General features: G+C 37.4%; 1 protein-coding gene across 2 annotated transcripts in view; it reads right to left on the bottom strand.

The window, feature by feature from the left end:
- LOC150081498 (adenosine kinase-like) overlaps window positions 1-23,334 on the bottom strand; it is a 174,350-nt gene that overhangs the window by 112,677 nt on the left and 38,339 nt on the right. The gene's annotated exons all lie outside the window — the stretch shown is intronic.

Raw genomic sequence — 23,334 nt, 5'->3', positions numbered from 1 at the left:
ACAATAGAAGACTTTGTACAATCGTTTGAAATATAAGTTTCTTTGTTTTATGTAGGATATTTTTGCTCCACAGAACAGAGTTTAACATGCCAATAGCCTTTCTGCCGTCTGTAATTCTCTTATTGATCTCTGCTTGGGATGATCCATCACTTTGTAAGATTGATCCCAAATATTTGAATTTATCGACTTGTTTGATTTTAAAACGTGCAATATTTAGAACGTGTCCTGGCCCTGAAGACAACATTTCAGTCTTGCTAAAATTGATTTTTAGACCCTATTGTTTATATTCCTCAAACAATTGACGACATGCATACTTTGCATCTTCTAAGTCTTGTGCTAACACCACCTGATCGTCTGCAAAAAAGTAAATTGTGAATATAGGTGTTCTTATTAATCGGCAATCCCATTTTATTACATTTTTTTGACCAGGATCTTAGGCAGATGTCGATATAAATTTTGAAGTGTTGGTGACATGCAACAACCTTGTAATAAGCCTTTTGAAGTGTGGAATTCAGGTGACAAAGCTGATCCCACTTTAATTCTGCATCTATTATTCCTGTAAATTGCCTTAATAATGTTAATCAGTTGTCCATCAATATTTGCCTCTTTCAGTGCTTCCCATAAGTTTTCTTGGAACACTGTCATATGCCTTTTCAAGGTCAATGAAAATCAAAGATTTTTTTCCCTTTTGATTGGCATTTTTCAAGGATCTCTCGTACTGTCAAGATATGATCTATACATGACCTCCCAGCTGAAAAACCACTTTGTTCTTCTGATATCTCAATTCAGGCTTCTAAATGGTTCCTGATCCATTTTCCAAGGATCTTTAACAGCGGGTTCAGGACGCATATTCCTCTGTAATTTGAACAGCTTTTCCGATCGCCCTTCTTATAAATTGATGTAATATGTCCTGTTATCATTTCTTTCGGTATTTCTTCTCCTCTCAGTATACTATTTAACAGTTTTTGTATCAGAACAGCCACTCCTCTTCCTCCATATTTCAGAAGTTCCATGTAAACTCCTCCAGGTCCAGGTGATTTGCCATTCCTTCCTTCCTTTAGCAGTTCAGTTCCACTTCCCTAACAGAAACTTTTAAGCCCGAGTCTTCCACACCAAAATCCTCCATCGTCTTGAACTCTCCCGGTCTTCTTTTAAAAGTCCTTCATAGTACTCCGTCCAGTCTTTCAAAGGTATTAATTGCAAACCAGCACTGTGTTCATTCTGTTTTCTCAAGTCTTTAAGGACCTTCCATGATTCCGCTGATTGCTTGAAACCCAATTTGCTATTAATAGTTGCGCATTTCCTTTACCATTCTTCATTTTTCGCTTCTACTACCAACCGATTGGCTATTTTCTTTTTTTCAACATAAATGTTCCTATATGCATCATTCCTATCACCCAGCCATTTCTGATATGCAAATTTCTTTTCCTCTACAGCAGCTCTTACTTTCTCTGTAATCCAGGTTTTTTTGGTCCTCAGCTCTTCTTTTTGCCTAGGATTTCATGAGCTATTTTTTTAACAGTATTTTTTAAATATTCGTAGATTTCTTCAGTATTACCTTTTATCTTTATGTTAATTGCAGCATCCAGTCTTTGGGTGAAGTTGTTTCTAACGCTGTCTTCCTGGAGTAGGTCAATGTTAAATTGATCCACTTGTAGCATTTCTCCTTCCCTGCACTGCTGGTTGTCCACACATATTTTATTAATCCAGTTCCACCTCAGTGTTGTTTTAACAAGAAAATGGTCAGATCCACATTCAGCTCTTCTATAAACTCTGACATCTTTCAAAACATATGTCTGTGAATGTTTTGAAATAATGTAATCTATAACTGATCTAATTTGTCTTGTCTCCTATGACAAAGTATATTTAAGTATATTTATGGATATCCTTGTGTTGGAAAAATGTGTTGTTTATTCTCAAGTCGAGCTGTTCACAAAGATTGCATAGTCTATCTCCGTTGTCATTCCTCTCTTTCTCTCCAAATCTTCCAATAACTTTGCTATTTTGTTCAGTTCTTATTCTTGCATTGAAATCTCCCATTAGAAATATCTTTGTTCTTAGGAATTTTTTCTATTAGTTCTCTCAAGTCCTCCCAAAATTCATCCTTCAAGGTATCTGCGGTGTCATTAGTCGGGGCATATATTCCCAAAATATATATTTCTCTCCCATACATTTTCAGTTCCAATGAGATCATTCTTCCGTTAATAAATTGCCAGTTTTTGATGTTGTCTCAATTTCTTTTTAACAGCAATAGAAATTCCTGCTCTTGCTCTTTCACTCTTATCAACTCCACACCAAAAATGGTAGTATTCTCCCATTATTTCCTCTCCACATCCCTTTTTCTTTGTCTCTGATAACACGACGATGTCTAACTTGAATTTTTGCAGTTCATCCGAAAAAAAAAAAAAAGTTTCTTTTTTTGAAAGGCCTTGAATATTCCACAGCCTCCAAAAATCATAGTCCTTTTCTGTTTACCGAGTTGTTTCTGAAAGTGGTCCATTTTCACTTGTAGGTCATTTAGCATTTGTGTATTTTTTACACTGAGCGAGGAGCTAGCCCGTTGCAGCAACCCCCAACCTGGAGGGCCGGGGTATCTTTCTTAGTCTGGCCTGTACTCTTTGACCTGTCCGGCTTGGGAGGCCCTACCAGAAGCTAAACTACCGCCGACTTAGCTCTCCGGGTCATCGGGACACGCAAGCTCCCCCTCCACAACAAGATGGAAATAATAATAGATACAAGGACTAATAGATTAACAGTAGCCACTGGCAGCGGTGAAAGTGATTCTTGCACTGCTACTATCGGAATGAGCAGAAGCCTGGAAAACAAGATGCAGGATATTTCAGAGACTGCTGGGAGTCACTGCGGTACAAGTAACCACATGGGTTGCGTTAGGGTAGCCAAGAATAGGAACAGGTGCATGTATACTTGCATGTACACCAATGCTAGGAGTTTGGTAAATAAATTTGATCAATTTGAGGTATTGCTCAAGGCATCAAAGGCGGATATTGTTGGGATATCAGAGACGTGGTGTCACACAGATATAAGGAATGCAGAACTGGAATTTGGGGAGTACAACGACTACAGAAAGGATAGACAGGATAGAAAGGGAGGAGGGGTTATGCTATTAGTTAAGAAACACATACAATACAAGGAAGTGAAGCCGGTCGACCTCACTGGAGAGTGCAGTGTCGAGTCAGTTTGGCGTGACATAAGCACTGGGAGATCAAAATTGAGTAGGAGTGTGCTATAGGCCTTATGACTCTGATGAGTATAATAAGAAACTGTACAGGGAAATAGAGTGGGCCAGTAAATCAGAAAGTCTTATAATGGGGGATTTTAATTTCCCAGATATTGACTGGAATTTGTGGGTTGGTCACTCACACACTAGCACGGCTTTTGTGGATTTATTGGACAATTGTTTTCTACATCAGCATATTCGGGAGGCAACTAGAGGGAGTAATATTCTTGATTTAATTATCAGTAGTGATTTTTCATGCATTAAGAATCTGCAGATAAAGGAACCACTATGTGGCAGTGATCACAGTGTGCTCAAGTGGGATTTACTCAAAGAGGTAACTACCATCAAGGGTAAAGGGAAGGGTTTTGTGTTTTTGTAAAGGCAACTACAATGGTCTGAGACAGTATTTAAATTCTATACAGTGGGACCAACTGATGATGTTACCAACAGCAAATTCAAAATGGGAAGCAATCAAAGAACTTATCTTGGAAGCTACTAGGCTTTACATACCAACTAAGAAATATTGTTCAAGATTTAGGCCTAAATGGATGTCAGAGGAACTAATGAGACACATGGCAGAGAAGAAAAATGCATGGGATACATATAAATTAACACGTGACACAGAAGCCTATGATAGATATAAGCTGGTCTGTAACCAAGTTACAAAGAAGGTTAGGCAGGCGAAGGCAGATTACGAGAAATCTTTGGCAAAGGATGCAAAGAAAAACAGCAAAGAGTTCTTTAACTCTAGAAGGAAGGGGATGAATCAGATTGGTCCACTTGATATCGATGGTTCAACTGTTGATCCTGCTCAGGTAGCTAACAAACTAAATGAATATTTTGCATCGACATTCACACATGAGGAGTTATTCAGTGAGGAGAATGCCAGAGGTGTATTCAACTCTGGCAGTAAGCTAGATAATCTTGTAATAACTGAGAGTAAAGTGGAGGAGAAATTGTTGAAGATAAACACAAGAAAGGCACCTGTGGTGGATGGGATCTATCCAGTTATATTAAAGGAGGCAGCAAAGTAAGCAAGCAAACCCGTAGTCATTATTATGAGAGCTTCCTTGGACTCAGGGGAGATACCCATAGACTGGAGGTGTGCAAATGTGACCCCAATTGACAAAGGTGGATCAAAGGCCGACACAAGTAATTATAGACCTGCGAGTTTAACTTCTGTTCCAGGAAAATTAATGGAGGCACTGGTTAAAGAAGCACAGCAGGGTCATCTAGACAAGACTTCAGTTATAGCTCGGACACAGCATGGTTTTGTTAAAGGGAAGTCTTGCCTGACCAAATTGATTGGATACTATGATGCAGTCACAAAAGAGCTGGATTCAGGGAATAACCTGGATATTATATACTCTTATATCTTAGAAAGGCTTTTGATACTGTTGCATATGGAAGATTGCTGCACAAATTGTAGCAGTGTGGCACTGGAGGCAAATTGCTGCTATGGATAAAGGGGTGGTTGAGGGGGGGAGAACACGGAGTGTGGTAATCATTGGACACTGCTCATCGTGGACTAATGTTATTAGCGGAGTCCCTCAGGGTTCAGTTTTGGGTCCATTATTGTTTTCTGTATTTATAAATAATATTGATGATGGTATATCAAGCTTAATGTCCAAGTTTGCAGATGATACAAAGGCCTCCGTAGCCGAGTGGTCAGGAGCGGGAGTGCAGTAGCACACGCTCTTTGAGTAGATCGGGGTTCAAGCCCCTGACTGCTGAATATGGTCGATCTGCTAATCCGCACTGGACCAGCGTGGCAGATTATGGTCCATTTCCCTCAACATGAATTGTTGAGGAGGCTTCCATCCTGCAGGGGGTTGATAATGGCTGCACTTTACTTTTTTTTTTTTTTTTTTTTTTTACAAAGGTTGGCACAGTTGTAAAGGACACTACTGACACTATGCTGCTGCAACAGGATCTGGAAAGGTTGAGTAGATGGGCTGGGAGGTGGCAAATGAAGTTTAACATTGACAAATGTAAAGTACTACATATGGGAAACAGCAACCCCAGAGCAACGTATCAATTCTGTGGTACTACACTGAGAGTGGTAGAGAATGAAAAGGACCTGGGGGTAATTGTGCAGGCAGATATGAAGTTCTCTGAGCAGTGCAGACGGGCTGCAAGAGTAGCTCATGGAGTATTGTCAATGATATACAGGAATTTTTCCAGCAGGGATAAGGAAGTGATTATTCCCTTGTATAAGGCAATGGTTCAGCCACACCTTGAGTACTGTATACAGGTCTGGAGGCCTTATTTGAAGAAGGATGTAGAGCTGCTGGAACAAGTACAGAGAAGGGCAACAAGATTAGTGAATGGAATAAAGGGTTGCTCTTACAAAGAAAGGCTTAAGTTTTGCAAATTACAGTGTCTGGAGACAAGGCACCGGCGAGGTGATCTGATAGAGGTGTATAAAGCCTTGAATGGTTTGAGCATGCTCAATGCTGATGAGATTCTTCCTCTTGCTCAGAATAATCACCTGGGAGGGCATAAATTCAAATTGAGGAAAGACAGATGTAGGATAGATGTGCAGAAATTTGCCTTTAGCCAGCGGGTAGTTGGTTGGTGGAACAGACTTCCATCCCTTGTTGTGGAAGTTAACCTAAATAAATTTAAGGCTCAGCTGGACAGGTATTTCGAACGAACGGAGGAGTGAAGTGGAAGTTTTTTTGTTTTTTTTTTTGGCTGATGCTGCATAAGCTTGCTATCTTGCATAATATGTCTCTACTAATGCTAATGACTTTTTCAAGAAGTAGAATTTGGGTCAAATACATTTAAAAATAAATTTTTTTTTTTTGCGAGATATAGAGCAACAATGGCACATTATAACTAGATGAGAACTCCTGAACATTACCAGATATACAACTGTGGAAGGAAAGAATGAAGGATGGATATCACTGTGAGAACACATTCACCATGATCTGTGATGCAAGTACAGAACATTCACCAAAATGAGTATTTGAGAAATCTAGGGATAATCACCAAAAGATTATTCAAGAATTATCCATTATTAATCATAAGAGACATTAAATTAATACTATATAAAACTGAAGAACAAGCAACTTTTCAAAAGTTTTGGTAATCTTATAAATTAGCATAGGCACACAATGCAAGAAAGGAAGCTTTTAACAGCATCAGAAAAAAAAAAAAAAAAAAAAACAATACCCCTTCCCACTTCACTTATCCATTCATTCCAAATGTTTGTCTATATCTGCCTTGAATTTATTTAAGCTATCAACTTCCACAACAACAGATAGATTTTATGTACACAAAATATATAACTGAATATTAGCAACAAGTCAGAACAGGATGTCAAAAGATTAAGCAATATACAATATAATATATAAGACAATCATACAAGCTTAGAGACATTGCATAATGATTGGGAACCAAATTGAAAATGATATTAAAATATGAACTGTATTTATTCTGCTGATCTGATATGAAATAACATAAACAACACCTGATTATATCATTAAAGGCCAAAAGGCCTGTTTTACTTAATGAATTTCATTTGTCTCCCCAGAGATGAAAGGGAGCAAAGCTTCTAGTAAGGGGATAAAACACAGGATAATAAAACTGATAAAACACAGTAGCTATCAGAGGCATCCGCCTCCTTTTTCAACAGTGAGGTTTATCGTACAGCACATCCTTAAATATCAGCAGGCTCACAGTTCTCAGCACATGTTTCTACAGGAACACAGGCAGTATTCTCCCCATGTGCACTGGAACCGGAGGCGCCTCCGTAGCCAGGTGGGAAGGAGCAGCAGTGCGTAGCACACACTTCTTGATTAGACCGGGGTTCGAGCCCGTCACCACCAAATACGGAGGATGTGGAAAGGTCAGGAATGACCACCGCATATCCCGGAGCAATATGGCCTTAGTTGCTAATGCTCCTAAAAACCAAATAACAAACAAACAACTGGAACCGGAAATGGCTCGGGAGTGTGCCAGGCGGAATCTCTCATCCGTCCAAGAAACACCGCCTCGTAGAGGGGATGAATGCGGTCTCTCTCAGTGGAGCAAATCCGCAAGCTCTCGAGCCACTTGTGGGCCCAAAATCTGTGCCCAGTCGACGATAACAGCTTTGTCTGGGGAGATTTGATGGTGCTCCTCCCAAAAATGTTCTGCCACAGCAGACTTCCCATAATTTGCGGTCTTTATCGCGTACATATGCTTCCCCAGATGATCTTTAAACCAAAGTTTCATTTCACCAACATAAGGTGCCCGGATTGTGGGGAATGTTATCTCATATACACAACTCCACTTGTACGTTCCCTTGATATGGGGTCCTCGACCCGTGACAACTGTGTGCAACCTCTGCCCTGGCAGTCGCACACAACATGTCTGGCAATCGTGCAATACACTCAGTTAGGCCTGGATAGTAGGAAATGTATGCAGAGGCAACTGGTGTAAATGGTTCTCTTCATCCGTGCTCCGCTTCTCACATATATTTATCTACGATCCTCCGGGGTAGCCGCATTTTCCGAGATCCGCTGTGACACGTTTAATTTCTTTTTTTCTATCCTCTGAGGTGATGCAATGGGACCCATCCCTACCCAACAATGCCCTGATAACACTGTTCTTATGATGGTTGGTTTGTGCCACATTGTAATGTGTATATTGGGGAACCCATTGCTGGGCCGCGAACCTGCTTGTATACTGTGGTTTGAAACACCATGGTGGTACTCGAGACATAGCTCCATCCCATTACAAATGTCCTCCATGTTTAACGGAGTCCTATTGCTTAGGATGTCATCCTTCTCCAATGCCATATGTGCACAATGCACCCTGTGGTCAATAGGAATGCACGTGAACAAGAATATCACATAGAATGTTACCATGGCCTCTCCCTCTTCTATAGCCTGATCCCTTATGAATTGCACGAAGTTTCCACTATCCCTGATGCTAAAATCAGAACGTCCAACAATAGGAGAAATTAGTCTGGCTAGGAAATCTGGACAAAGCATGTGTAGGACTGCCTATAAATGACACAATCGGCCTAAACTGAACCCCCACCTTATAAATCTTTGGAAGGCCGTAGAACCTAGGCAATTGGCATCCTGTTGCATGCAATGTCCAATAAACATCTTTGGAAATCTTTTCGGCCTTCAACCAACCTTGTAGAGTCTTGTTTACCTGCTGTTCCAAACCCAATTGCGGAAGTGGCTATGGGCATCAAAAGAGCTGTAAGTAAGTTACCTGTGGTTGTGGTGGCCAATGAAATCCATACAAGAACCTCCTCAGCCATTTTGAGTCAGGCTCGGGCAGCTTCCTCCAACCTCAGCATTAGTCAGAGGAAAGCGCTTAAGGAGCTTAGACAAGATGATAGTATTGTGGTCTTGCCCGCAGATAAAGGTAGGTCAACGGTGATCCTTGACAAAGAATATTGGTCAAAGCCTTGGAACTTTTGAATGAGAGAGCGACATATAGGGTTATTCGTAAGAATCCATTAATGGGTAGAGACAGGGGGATCTGCATTCATCCCCTCTTCGAGGCAGTGGTTCTTGGACAGGATGAGTGGTTCCACCTGGCACACTCCTGAGCCATTTCCAGTTCCAGTGCACATGGGGAGAATACTGCCCACGCTGTAGAAACAAGTGCTGATAACTGTGAGCCTGCTGATATTTACGGATGTGCTGTACGATAAACCTCACTGCTGAAAAAGGAGGCGGATGCCTCTGAAAGCTACTGTGTTTTAGCGCTTTTATCAGTTTTATTATCCTGTGTTTTATTTACATTGTTTATTATAATTTATTCATTGCAGTTTAAAATTTCATATTTTATTATACAAACAGTTACCTTTTTATCAGTTTTATCTGGTGTAATAACATAATTCTATTTATTTGCATCATTATTATTTTAATATAACACAACACTATTTATTTATTTTATTTAATAATGGTTAGTGTAGGATTGTGCAATTATTATGAATATGAATATTCCCAACCCCAGAGGCCTATTTGAAGCAGTCTTAGTCATGTTCATTAGCTTATTTTTAAATTTCGCTAGTGATTTTGTAAGTTCCAACTTGCTACTCGTACTGCAATTGTATTGGTGGTTTGGCACAAATATCACAGCATGTAACAAGTAGTGCAGAAGAATAGTAGGATTTTATTTGTGATGGAAAATTCTGCGTCCTGGCACTTATAGCTGAGTGCCACTTATAGCTTAATAGCCGAGTGCTCCACATCTGCCACATTTTCCAACGTAAAAACACCTGTCCCCACCCTACTGCAGAGCGGGTTAGTCTACCGCATCTCTTGCCGTGACTGCACTAGCTGCTACTTCGGGGAACCGGAAGGCGGCTCGATAAACGCCTTTCCGAACACAAGAGTGCGATCCGTTTGGCGGATATGGAGCACTCAGCTATTGCTGAGCATGTCTGGGCAACTCATCACGACATTGACCCACACTGCAATGTCGTGATTGTGGATAAGTCCTGCCATTATCTGCGCCGCGCCTGGTTGGAATCGTTAAATATCAAATGCTCCAATACCTCAATGATGAATAGTAACAGTGGTTGTCAAGTTCACCCTATCACCGAAGCAATAGTCCTGTCCATTGACGAGCGCTGGCCATGTCCACATACATCACAGCCACAGACTTCAACCTCAAACAATTAGCCACGTGCTTCACGTACCAGATTGGCAGTACACGCCTCCATTCTAACTGTCATTTTATGTTTTGTTTCAACTGAAGAAGGTTGTCTAACCAACCGAAAGCTTTGTATGTTTATATATATATATATATATATATATATATATATATATATATATATATATATATATATATTATTAAACCTGTTACAATTCGCTCTAAGAAAGCCGTAATTGTATTTTATCAATATGAATCCGGAGCGCATATGCCTTTTTAACCATATTGATTTGAAAATTGCAGGAATTAGATAAATATCCCAGGAAGTCCCAGAATTTTAATTTTTGCTATATCCAAAATAAGGAGGCATGTTAATGTTACTCGTGAATCATTACATTACATTACATTACATGAAATTATACTTATTTTCTGAGTAAGATGTTTTTGAATAAAAAATAATAATTGTTTACTCTCATGGTACAATATTTAAGCTTTGATATTCTAGCAATGCTTCCCACATATTAAGTTCTCATATGCCACCTATCATCCATATTGAGGAGGTATATTCACTGCCTTATTATTTATTTTTTAACCCTCCCCCCAATGGCTGATCCAAAATCATTTGCTTGGCAATATTTTATTAAGAACTCCAATGAAGAAAGTGCAAAATGTAAAAAAGTATGGTTCCAAATTACTGTGCTGAGGCTGGACCACAACTGGGTTAATTCGGCATTTACAAAAGAGGCACTCAATAGATAAATTGAGTCAACAGGTAGTGGAATTTGTAAGCACAAAGCACTAGAGGAGAGTGAAAAAAAAGCACTTCTACAGGTAAGTGAAAGCAAACATTATTAATTTATTTTGCTAAGAAGGAAAAAGATACCCTAGAAGGAATTATTAACACACTTGTTGCTATTGATGGATTCTCTATAAATGCAATTAGAAGAGATTTTATAAGATAGGCAATACACGACAAAGGGCATATACTTCCTTCAAACCCTAGTGGTGTAATAAATATCATATACGAGGTCTGTCCAGAAAGTATCCAGCCAAGTGATATATAAAAAGAAGTAACTTAACTACGACAATAGCACCTTAGTCCCTTCAAAGTACTCCCCTTGGGACCTCACATGCTTATCCCAGCGCTGCTTCCACTTTTCAAAACAATTTGCCAAGTCCTTTTTTTGGGATCGCCATCAGCTTCCTCGTCGCCTTCTCCTTAATCTCATCTGTGGTCTGAAATCTCCTTACTTTCAAAGGCAATTTTAGCTTTGGGAAAAGCCAAAAGTCATAGACCCATGACTCATCTTCGGTTATAACCTTTTTGAGGAAATCTGGGTCATTGTTAGAAGTTTCAAGCAAGTCCTGTGCAACTTCAGCACGAAATTCCTTGTGACAGGAGCCACGGAACAAATTTTGCGGCCACATGTTTCGTGCCAAGATCCTCTGTCAAAATTTCTGAAACAATAGTCCATGGAATCCCCACATCTTTTAATTCTCTCACTGTCAATCACCGATTTTCGTTGATTGCAGCCCGCACATATTCAACATTTTTGGGTGTTCTGCTTGTTGAAGGCCTTCCAGAACATGGATCGCTTTCAAAGGATTCCCACCCATCTTTGAAGCGTTGATACCACATTTTTATCTGGGCTTCACTCATTAACATCCCCAAAAGTCTTCTTAATCATTCAAATAGTTTCTGCGGATGAATATCAAAGTTTGAAGCAAAACTTGATGCAGATTTGCTGATCTATTCACTTGGTCATTGTGAATGCGACAGTCACACAATCTTACTCAATGGTATCTCACTGCTGACTGATTAGTCCTACGGGAGAGTGACTGTTCAAGCATGTGCAGTAAGGTCTCCTCTGACGAGCTGCCAAGTTACATCAAGGCCATGCAACTGGCTCTCAAGATATTCAAAATGGCTGGATACTTTCCGGACAGACCTCGTATAAACAATATGATAGCATTACATCCAAAGTAAAAAAGGAAATTTCTGCAAAGAAAAAAGCAGGATCAACATTTAGCACATCTCTTGACAAATATTTGTCTTTGAAAAATAGAAAATACTTAAATGTAAATGTTAAATGTGGATGAAGGCAAATTTTGGAGTTTAAGAATGGTACAAATTATTGGATCATTTTCTGCAGAAGGTGCTGTAAGAGCAGTAGTAGAAGCTAAACTAAAAGAATCTGAGTTGGTATTCAGAAGCACATTGTTGCTTGTGTTACAGATGGTGCCAGTATGATGATTAAATTTGGAAAACTTGAGTTGCAAACATTTAAGTTATGCTCATGACATAAATCTTGTTGTAAGTGACATTCTTTATAAGAAAACAGGTTATTCTGATAAATATTAGCACTGAAAAAGGGTCAGATGAAGATGAGTTAGGTGAGAAGTTGAGCACAGCGACTGAAATTGAGGATTTAACTGCAACTGAGAAAATTAATCAAATTGCCATCAACAAAGACAACAAAATACATAGACTAAGAAGGCATTAAAATAGTCACAGATATTAACAAAATGATTACTTAGAAAATTACCACTCAAGAATCAAACTGATCAAAATTACATGAAAGCAGAGCATGATCACGAAAAGATCTTAATTTTTGATTCCAAAACACATTGGAACAATCTACAGTTGGTTGTTGACTTACGACTGACTTCTGTTCTGACTGACAGGTCGTAAATCGATCTGGTCATATGTCAGCCATATATTTATTAACCTTTTTAATCTTTTTATCATCTTTATAATTTATTTTTATAATCTTTTAAATTTTTATCATCTTTTATTTTTCATTTTAAATACAGTAATGTTTTTATCTTTTACTTAGCGATACTGTACATACCTTTGTTTCTATGCCTAGGCCATCTCTCTCTATGAGGTTAAATTCAAACTTTCTCTACATTAATTGGTTTATTATTCGTACTGTTTATAAAAATAAAAAACTACAATCTATAATTATTTTGTGCATAATGTGAAAAATAATACTGTACATAATGTACTGTAAACATTAAAAATACAAATCTAAAATTAATGTAAAAATTAATACAAATGAAATTTACAAAATCAATTTTTAATCTTTGCTTGTGCTGGTTTGTGGATCGTCAGGGTCATGTTCTTCGGTTGAGGTAGGAGATGTTTTCTTGATGAGAAACATGCTGAGCTTTGTTTGAACAGTTTGTTTCTTTTTTTCTTCATATATCTCACAATAGCAATGCACAGCATCTTGAATGATACGTTCAACCTTTGTAAATCGTTCAACATTAGGGTCCATTGCTTCAAAACTGGCGAGAGCTTTATTCAGTTGCGAAAAAGAATCTGATAAACTCTTGGCAGTGAATTTCTTTTCTGGCTCCTCTTCTTCTTTCTCTTCTTCCTCTCTCGCTTTTTCTTGTGCCACTCTCTGTGCTTCCAATTCAATCAACTCTTCATCAGAAAGTTCTTTTGTCTCACAATCTAGCAACTCCTCTACGTCTTCTTTTCACATTCTAATTTAAGATTTTTGGCAAGTTTAACTATTTTTTCTGTAATCACTTCCAGTTCCTCTCCTTTTTCAGATCTTTCAATGTAGTATTCACATAACATTTTAGACACTTTTTCCAAATTCCCAACATACAATTCTTTGTTACACATTCCCATGCGGCCGAAATATTCTTGATACACTGAAGAATGTTGTACTGCTTCCAAAAGTCTTGCAAAGATAAATCAGCATCAGAATCTAATCGCTTTGATGGCTTGTGTGAATGTCGTTCTGAGAAAAAAAAAAAAAAAAAAATTGTGAAATAGCACCCTGATCCATGGGTTGAATAAAAGCAGTTGAGTTAGGTGGCATAAAAACCACTCTAACATCATGATGAAGGTCGTCCAGATGAGGGGGGGGGCATTGTCCATAACCAATAAAATCTTGAAAGGGATACCTCTCTCCGCACAATATTCACGAGCCTGGGGAATGAAGCACTTCATGAACCAGTCTTCTAACAGTGCTTGAGTCATCCAAGCTTTAGGATTTGAACGGTAGTAAATGGGCAGTGTGTGCTTGTTGATGAGCTTAAATGCAAGAGGGTTTTCTGAATGATAAATGAGAAAAGGCTTCAGCTTAAAACCTGCAGCATTCCCACCAAGCAACAAAGTTAACCGATCCTTAAAAGCTTTGAATCCTGGTATCCTTTTTGCTTCTTGGTGTATGTACGTACGATTAGGCATGCGTTTCCATTGCAAGCCGGTTTCATCTATGTTGAATATTTGTTCTGGTAGATAACCTTCTTTGATTAAAGAGTTGAAACTATCAACGAATTTTTTGGCTCCATCTTCATCTGCACTTCTTGCTTCTCCTGTGACATGTACATTATGCAAAGCAAATCTTTTTTTAAAATGCTTAAACCATCCAGTACTAGCCTGAAAATCTTATGCGTAATCGTCTCCAGTGCGCAATTTTAAACTCTGAAACAAACTTCTAGCCTTCGCTTGCACTGTGTGAAGCTCACGAGCGTATTTTTTTGTATTAAATCTTCCATCTACATAAACAACAATTTCTCCATTTCACGGATGGGTCCCTGTCGTTGTTTGGTTAAAATTGTAGACTTAATAGGTGCAGAACCTTCCACAGCTTCCCGAATTCTTTCTTTGTCCTTAAGTATCATTGATACCGTGGAATGTGATAACTTCAAGTCGCGTGCTAGCATATTGACTTTCTTTCCACCTTCATACTGCTAGATAACTTTCATTTTACACTCTAAATCAATAGTTTTCCTTGACTTCTTAGCTGGCGTATATGTAGATGAAGGCATTTTCCTTTTACTAAACATTTTATGGCTATTTCAGTAGAATTTTAATTAATATACCACATGCAACATATGCTTGAAAGCAAATGAGTGTATGTGAGAGAGAGCGATTGAGCGTATGTGCCTGGTGGTGTCCTCAGGCCTCCTGTCATCGATGTGCCTCCTCATGTGGGTTATGGGTGTCCTCTGTAGCGACTTCCTGATTTATTATTAATTTATTCATTTTTTTTTTTGTGGTCGTAAGTGCAGCCAGTAGTAAGTCACATAGGTCGTAAGTCAATGACCAAGTGTATTAGCAATGTCTGAGCAATTTTTAGAAATAAGATCAGCTGCTGTCAAATCCTTGATTGATATTAAAGAAAAGCAACCTCTAACTAACGAAGAATTTGATGCCCTTCTTGATATTATGTCAATCTTGAAACCAGTAAAAAATGGCACAGAAAAAGTGTGTAACGATACAACGTTGCTAACTGCAGAGAGTGTACAGCAGAAAGTCAAAAATCCGAACGAGCCAGCATATATTTTTTTTTATGCTGGCACCATAAAATAATTACAGTAAGCATTGGTTATTGTGACCACATTTGAGAATTGAATTTTGATTCTATTAAACAGCAATTCTAATAAGCAAAAATTGGAGAAATATTATCTGCAGGCTATAAAAATGAAGATGAAAGCCCCAATTTATACTTTTATTACCTTACTAATTAAATGGCACCTAAAAATCGACAAAAACTGAATGCTGAATTGACAAATGATGAAGAAACTGTCAACAAACTAAATGCTGTCCAAGTCAACTACTCTTGTTGAAAAGTAGTGAGAGATCTGGCAATAACGAAACAAAGTTTGAAAATGGTGCTGCAAAAAATAAGTACTGTATTTATTATTTTTATTAAAGGCCTATATATGTGTCATTGTGGCTCCAAAAAATTGGAACTGTGAAAGTTCCAATTTTTTTTTTTTGTTACTTATGAATAAAAATACTTAAGTGCAATTTTTCTTTTTATTTCTAAACTTAATTTTTTTTTTTTTTTTTACTCTCAAGAACAGTATTTCTGATAAGTTCAAAAATCCAAATTACCACCAGTCTCTATTGTATTTGCTGTTTGAAGTAGTAGTGGCATGTGATGCAAGAAAGCAAGTCTATGAGCTTATGCAGCATCATCCAAAAAAAAAAAAAAAAAACACACCATTCCCTCCAAATGCCTGTCCAGTTCCTCCTTAAATTTATTCAACCTATCAACTTCCACAACGACAGATGGAAGTTTGTTCCAGCAATTAACCACCCACTGGCTAAAGGCAAATTTCCGCACATCTATCCTTTCTTAATTTGAATTTATGCCCCTTAGGTTCGTAATCTGAACAAGTGGAAGGATCCCATCAGAATTCAGCGTGCTCAACCCATTCAAGGCCTTATACACCTCAATCAGATCACCGCACAGGTGCCTAATCTCCAGCCACTGCAATTTGCAGAACTTAAGCCTCTCTCTCTTGGTAAGAGGATCCCTTCATTTCCCCTCACTAATCTTGTTGCCCTTCTCTGTACACGCTCAAGCAAATCTACATCCTTCCTAAAATGAGGCCTCCAGACCTGTATGCAGTACTCAAGGCGTGGCCTGACCATTGCCTTACAGAGAGAGACAATCACCTCCTATTCCCTGCTAGCAAAATTCCTATATATCATTGACAAAACTCCATGACCTGTCCTGGCAGCCTGTCTGCATTGCTCAGAAAACTTCATATCTGACTGCACAATTACTCCTAGGTCTTTTTCATTTTCTACCACCTTAAGTGTAGTAACCACACAGTTGGTACATTTCTCTGTGGTTACTTCTACCCATATGCAGTACTTTGTATTTGTCAAGGTTAAACTTCAGTTGCCACTTCTTAGCCCATCTGCCCAAATTATCTAGATCCTGTTGCAGTAGCACACTGCCATTGCTGTCATTAACAACCCTGCCAACTTTGTATCATCTGCAAACTTCGATATTAAGCCTGATATACCTTCATCAATATCACTGATAAATATAGAAAACAACAGTGGACCCAACACCGAACCCTGTGGGACTCCACTAATAACATTAGTCCACGAAGAGCAGCACCCATTGATTACCACCCTCTCTCTCTTCTCCCACTTTTAACCATCCTTTTATCCATTGTAGCAACTTACCCTTAATACCATTCTGCTCCAATTTGTACAATAGTCTTCTATGCACAACAATGTCAAAAGCTTTCCTGAAATCCAAATATATGATATCAAAATTTGATGAGCTAAGTCAACAAAAATCAGGATTTGCCAAGAAAATGAAAAACCCTAATAACAGAGGATTAGTAAAAGAAGAAATACTACTTTGGTTGGGCTGATTCTATATTTAAATGCTGGGGAAAAATATGAAAATTGTGCAACTACTCCTGGCTGCACACTTTGCCAAATAGGAAATCATTTGAATCTATAAAGATGATTGTCAAGGCTTTTCAACGAAAGCAAATCACAATCTAGCTTTTCACATTCAGAAAAACAGGAAAGTCAGGATTTTGCACAATCCATGAAATATAATCAAAGACAAAAACTATACATCTTTCAACATTTTCATGTCAGGCTCAGAGTTTAAACAAGCATTTGAAACAAGAACTATTATCATTCAAGGCAACATGGAACAGAACTTCAAAAATCATGATTTTATTTAATGCATCTAAAACCATTCCACCAACTTCTGTTGAATCAGAAAGAGCCTTCTCTGCAGCAGGTTTATTTATAACCAAGTTGAGAACCTGTGATAGAAGTATTGATTGTTTGTTTTTTAAGAAACATTTTAAAATGTTGACTGACACTTCAAATATTTTAAGATAAATATTTTAAAAACAAGTTTAAAAATGATTTAAAATAAAAAATTATTTTTTAATTTGCAAATTCACTTAATTATAATTAAAGGAATATAATATTTTAGCTTTTTATTTGTTGTTCTATGATTAATATGATAAAAATTCTTTAATAAATAATAAAGAGCCACCATGAATTGTGAATACAATTCAAGTATTGTAATGTATAAATGGTCATCTAGGCACAAGAAATTAATTTTCCGATTCTAAAATGATTTCTTATTACCAAACAACAACAAAAAAATTTACCATTCTCTCAATATACCACCATTTTCCAGAAATCCTGGGAAATAACCTCCCCCCCCAGGAATTCCTGAGAAAGCAAGCTGCATACAAGAGAGAAACCCTAGTGCAGCTCATCTCCAGTATGTGAAAATGATAGAATACTTTGGGATCCTCAGGTGGATGGGATCTATCCAATTGTATTAAGGGAAGCAGCAAACCCTTAACAATAGATTCACGTGGGGGGGGGGAAGCATGAACTGGAGAAGTACGAATGTATTCCCAATTCACAAAGTGGAATCAAAGGGTGACACAAATAGTTAGACCTGTTACTTTAACTTCTGTTCCAGGGAAAATAATGTAGTCACTGGTTACAGACGTAATTCAAGATCTAGACAAGTCTGCAGTTATAGTTCAGACACAATGGGTTTGGTAAGGGGAAATCTTGTGTGACCAATCTGACTGGGTACTACTATGTGGTCGCAAAGGATGCATAAAAATAATATTGATATCATATACGGCAGACTCTTGATTTACTGGGACACATCAAGACTCCAAATTAAAAAAAAAAAAAAACCCCGAAATCTTATAAAATTCAAGTAATAAATATAAAGGTATAAACAGATGTTTTACAAGTTGTAAATAGAGAAGTGCCGTTAAGTCGTCATTGGGGGATTAGTGTACCTATTATCTTGCAACCCTTGCTGTCTTCACACCTGCCGCTCAAAAAAAAAAAAAAGAAAATGTTTAGCTTGTTTTAGTGCATCGTTGATTGTTGTGTTCCGTCATGCCGCAAAAGGGCAAATTTTGTTTTGTTTTTTATGTCAGGGAAGTTGGAATTTTTTTTTTTTTTTTTGTTTAGAAATCACAAAAATGATGGGCAAATGCAAAAGTTATGCTTTCAATTGAAAGAAAAAATTTGAAATTATTTAGAAGTTTGAAAACAGTGCATACGTTAGATCTCCAAAGAATCATTATAATGCTGGTGACCAAACCATACACGTCATTGTAAAAAATAAAGGGAAATACACGAGCAGTGCATGGTAAGTTTTTTCGTTTCTTATATATCGCCATACTTTTTATGTAGGTTGTTGAACAGTTTTCAATACAGTAAGTCGCTGACTTACATAGGTTCGGACTTATATTACGTTACTTATATATTTTTTTTATGTCTGAAGATTTCAGTGAAGGAGACACACATTTCACTATAGTAACGTAAAAACCCACAGAATTCCAGTTATCGGTATTATCGCATATGCAATAAGATAGAGTTTACTACCCATTTATAATGAATTGCACTAACAGAAAAGCCCAATAACTCGGAAATTGCAAATAATTGTTTTTGTTGTTTTATGGCAGCGACCTCCAGAAATGTGCTTTAGTAAAATGTGAATTTGAGTGGGGTGATAGTGAGTTTTTGCCTTAACCCTGAAGTTCTTTCCAGAAAATTTAATTTTTAATGTTCTCATTGTACCAACTAAGAGAATAAGTGACAACGGTACAAGTAAATCTATCAAGAAAAGGAAAGCGATCAAGTTGGATCAGAAAATTAAAATAATAAGGATGTACGAAAATGGCCAAACATTGTGCAAAATTCAGATTTTTCAGTGGCAACAGTGAACACAATAAAGGAAAAAGACAGAATATGAGAAGAGGTGAAGCAATCGGCACCAATGAAGTCAACTATATGAAGGCTATGAAATACGTATCAGTTTTTACAGTACAATAACATGCGTTTTTTTCTACCTTTTATGTTTTCTTTTCTTATGTGCCACTCTGGCTACTTCACTGCTGTCCCCAAATAAACTTTTTAAATGAACTAATTAAAAATATATAACTATTTTTCTTCATTCTTCTGAGGATATTATGTGGTTGTTGTAATTTTGGCATATCAGGGATATAGTAGCAATATTTTATTAGTCATTCCCGAGTTAAAACTCTACTTACATAATAAGTCCTGAAACTTATCTCTTATGTATGACGGGGACTTAATGTATTTTTGGATTAACCAGGAAATCAATTATCTGGGAATTTTTTTCCCACCACCTATCCCGGAAAATCGAGAGTTTACTGTACTTTGATTTCAGGAAAGCTTTTGATACTGCTACACATAAAAGACCGCTGTACAAATTGGAGCAGTGTGGCATTTAGGGCAAATTGCTGCAATGAATAAATGGATGGTTGAATGAGAGAAGACAGAGTGGTAATCAATGGACACTGTTCTTTGTGCATTAATGTTATTAGTGGAGTACCCAGGGTTCGGTGTTGAGCCCATTGTTGTATTCTATATTTATCAATGATATGGATGAAGGTACATCAAGCTTAATGTCAAAGTTTGCATATGATACAAAAGTGGGCAGGATTATTAATGACAGTATGCTACTGCAACAGAATCTAGAAAAGTTAGGCAGATGGGCTGAGAAGTGCCAACCGAAGTTTAACATTGAGAAATGCAAAGTACTGCATCTGGGTAGCAGTAACTACGCTCAGGGAAGTGGAAAATGAAAGACTTGGAAGTAATTGTGCAGTCAGATATGAAGTGCAGACAAGCTGCCAGGACAGCTCATGGGGTTTGTCAATGATATATAGGAATTTTGATAGGATGGAATAGGGGTGATTATCCCTTTGTATAAGGCAGGGTTGGCCAACCAGTTGATGACTGTTTTAATTTCGGTCGATCACAACGAATTTTAAATATACAGTCATCCTAGATTTGTGCACCTTGTGCAACGAAACTTTTGAGATGGTAGATCACAGCACATTTTGAAGGAAAAAAGTAGATTGCATCACAAATTAAGTTGGCCACTCCCGGTATAAGGCAATGGTCAGGCCACACCTTGCGTAATGGTCTGAAGGCCTCAATTTTGGGAAGGATTAGGAGTTGCTAGAATAAATACAGAGAAGGGCAACAAGATTGGTGAGGTAAACAAAGGGTTGCACTTATCAAGAAAGTGCTTAAGTTCTGCAAATTGCAGCATCTGGAGACTAGGCACTTGAGAGTGATCTGATTGAGGTGATAAGGCCTTGAACAGTTTGAGCAAGCTCAATACTGATGGGATTTTTCCTCTTACTCAGATTACACACTTCAGAGGGACATAAATTCAAATTGAGAAAAGACAGTTGTGGAATAGATGTTCAGAAATTTGCCTTTAGCCAGTGGGTGGTTGATTGTTGGAATAAACTTCCACCTGATGGAAGATGATAGCTTAAATAACTTAAAGGAAGAACTGGACAAATTTTTGGAGTGAATGGATGGGTGAAATGGAAAGTGTGGCATTTAGGCATATTTTTTATTTATTTATTTTTTTTTTTGGCTGATGCTGTATGTGTACTCATAATAGTAATATATATGATTATTATGAGTACTCCAATCTAAGGGAGAATTAATAGCAGGGTTGCCAAAACTACAAGTGTTGAATCCTGGATGGAACAACTTCTGGTACGAAGAGAGGGAGGGGTTCAAAATATTTCCAAGAGTTTGCCGTCCAGGAATTTCAAAGACAATTAATCTTGTTACAACTAGAGGAACAAGAAAATTGTTGCATCGTTTAATGAGGTCCTGTGGCTGACCGAAGAACCAAGTCGGCTGATCATTAGAACAGCTTTCAATGGGATAGGTTCAGGATGTGTGGTACCATTCCAATTACAGACAGGAGCTTACCCTGTGTGGGCAATGACACTCAAATCATTTCAGAAAGAATCTTCTCCATGTAATGTAAAGAACCATCAATTACAGCTATTGTTACTGCATCAATCTTCATGCAGGGCCTATCGCTCTACTAATCAACATGTACACGTAATTCACTTTTATTAGTCTAATATAAGGAACATCTATTGCAGCTCATTGTGCTGCACTGATCATTTAGCAGGGCAATCACTTATGATTATTAGTACAGTTTCACTGGTAATTTTGTCCTACACTTGCTTGTTGTATGCATTATGATTTTAATAAATGCAGTTCCTTGTGCTGCATGACTTCAGGTGGATTATGCATTGCTTTTTTCAGAACAAACATTTCAGATGGCTCAGTAGTAATGCAGTTTCTTGTGCTATGGCAGACTGTCTAAGTACATCGGATGATTTCAGTAAGATCACGCAATTCCTTATATACTGTGTGCATGAGTGGGATTACACATTTCTACTTGGAGGGTTCTTATGTGGATGGACTTTGGATATTGTTGCCTACTTTTGAAAGGATGTACCTCATTCTCTACAATATTATAAATTGTATCTGTAATACTGTATGTATGGTATTGCAAATATACAGCAGGGATGCCCGAATTCGGGAGGGACTGCCTGGCATATAAAAAAAAAAAAAAAAACCACCTCTATAAGTACATTTATTGTCATTATATTGTAGCAGTTTAAGACACTTATTGAACAGACAGCAACATAAAGTGGGATCTGATTTACATCATTTCTGTAAATTTGTTCTCAAATTCCACACAGAATGCATTTATCACAGTAAAGACCTGCCTGTATCTCCTTTGTGATGCCAAACAATAAAATCAATGATGATGCCAACTTTAAAAATATTTATGAACTTCACCTTTTGAAATTGACTGCAGAGCTCAGATTCTCTTTGGTATCATAAATGCTGAAAAAGTTTATCTGATCACCAGGAATAGATTTAAATGAACAATAATGCTGTTATCAAAGAAACAAAGTAATAGTTCTTCAATTCTGATTTCAACATATGCTTTTCTCAACTTTCCAAGAATTGAGGAATCCTATCCATTACATTTAAATTTTGATTCTGGATAAGCACTCTCATACAGTACAAGTTACAATTTTCCCAAAAAAGACAGTCCTCAAATTCTGCTCTAAATGATGAAAAAAATTAATTTTTTTGCTGCTTTTGTCCTTGCCACTAACTAAATTTACTTCTTCTGCAATTAAGAGCAAAGTTAATTATTTTCTTAATGAACCATATTTATCACCCTTCAAACATTTTCAATGGTCTCAGGTTGAATGTTTAGCTTATATATTATCTAACTTCTTTAAACCTTTTAAGGGAAAAAAAAAAAAAAAAGTTTTTCTTGACCCATCTACAAAGAGGGTCAGTTTAACATCTGTTTTACTTTACTTTCAAGATTCATCCACTTCACATGAAATCAGATAGTAATGCTTTTGTTATAAAAAGTGCTCCTTTTAAAAACACAAACAAACAATTTTCAGCTCTGCTAGCATTACTTAATCAAATTCTTGCACGAATACTGCCAGCACAATAAAATACAGAACATATTCCTATGTAAGAAACACTATCACTCATTACTTGACTCACGCCCTATTTTTTATATATATATAAAATCATCAAGAATAATGCAATAGAGAAGTTATATGCTATAGGGGGGAAGAAAATTAAGAATTAGATTAGATAAGACTGAATTACAATAACATGAATTATGGATCAGGGTCACTGCTATCGCAAAAGTACCCTACAGCCATAATGTATATATAAAATATTATTAGTATAAAATACAGTAAGTAGATGTTTATGCATAGAAATAAACTAATGAAAATACGGTGTACCCTGGGAGCGATATACGTTGTGAATGAAGGGGAGAAGAAAGGAACCGGAAAAAAATAATTGTCACAAT

This window comes from Mastigoproctus giganteus, chromosome 8, assembly GCF_048544385.1.
Source record: "Mastigoproctus giganteus isolate SK-2022 chromosome 8, ASM4854438v1, whole genome shotgun sequence".
NCBI classification, from domain to species: domain Eukaryota; kingdom Metazoa; phylum Arthropoda; class Arachnida; order Uropygi; family Thelyphonidae; genus Mastigoproctus; species Mastigoproctus giganteus.
The sequence above is the reverse complement of the archived record's forward strand: the minus strand, read 5'-3'. Positions and strand labels throughout refer to the sequence as shown.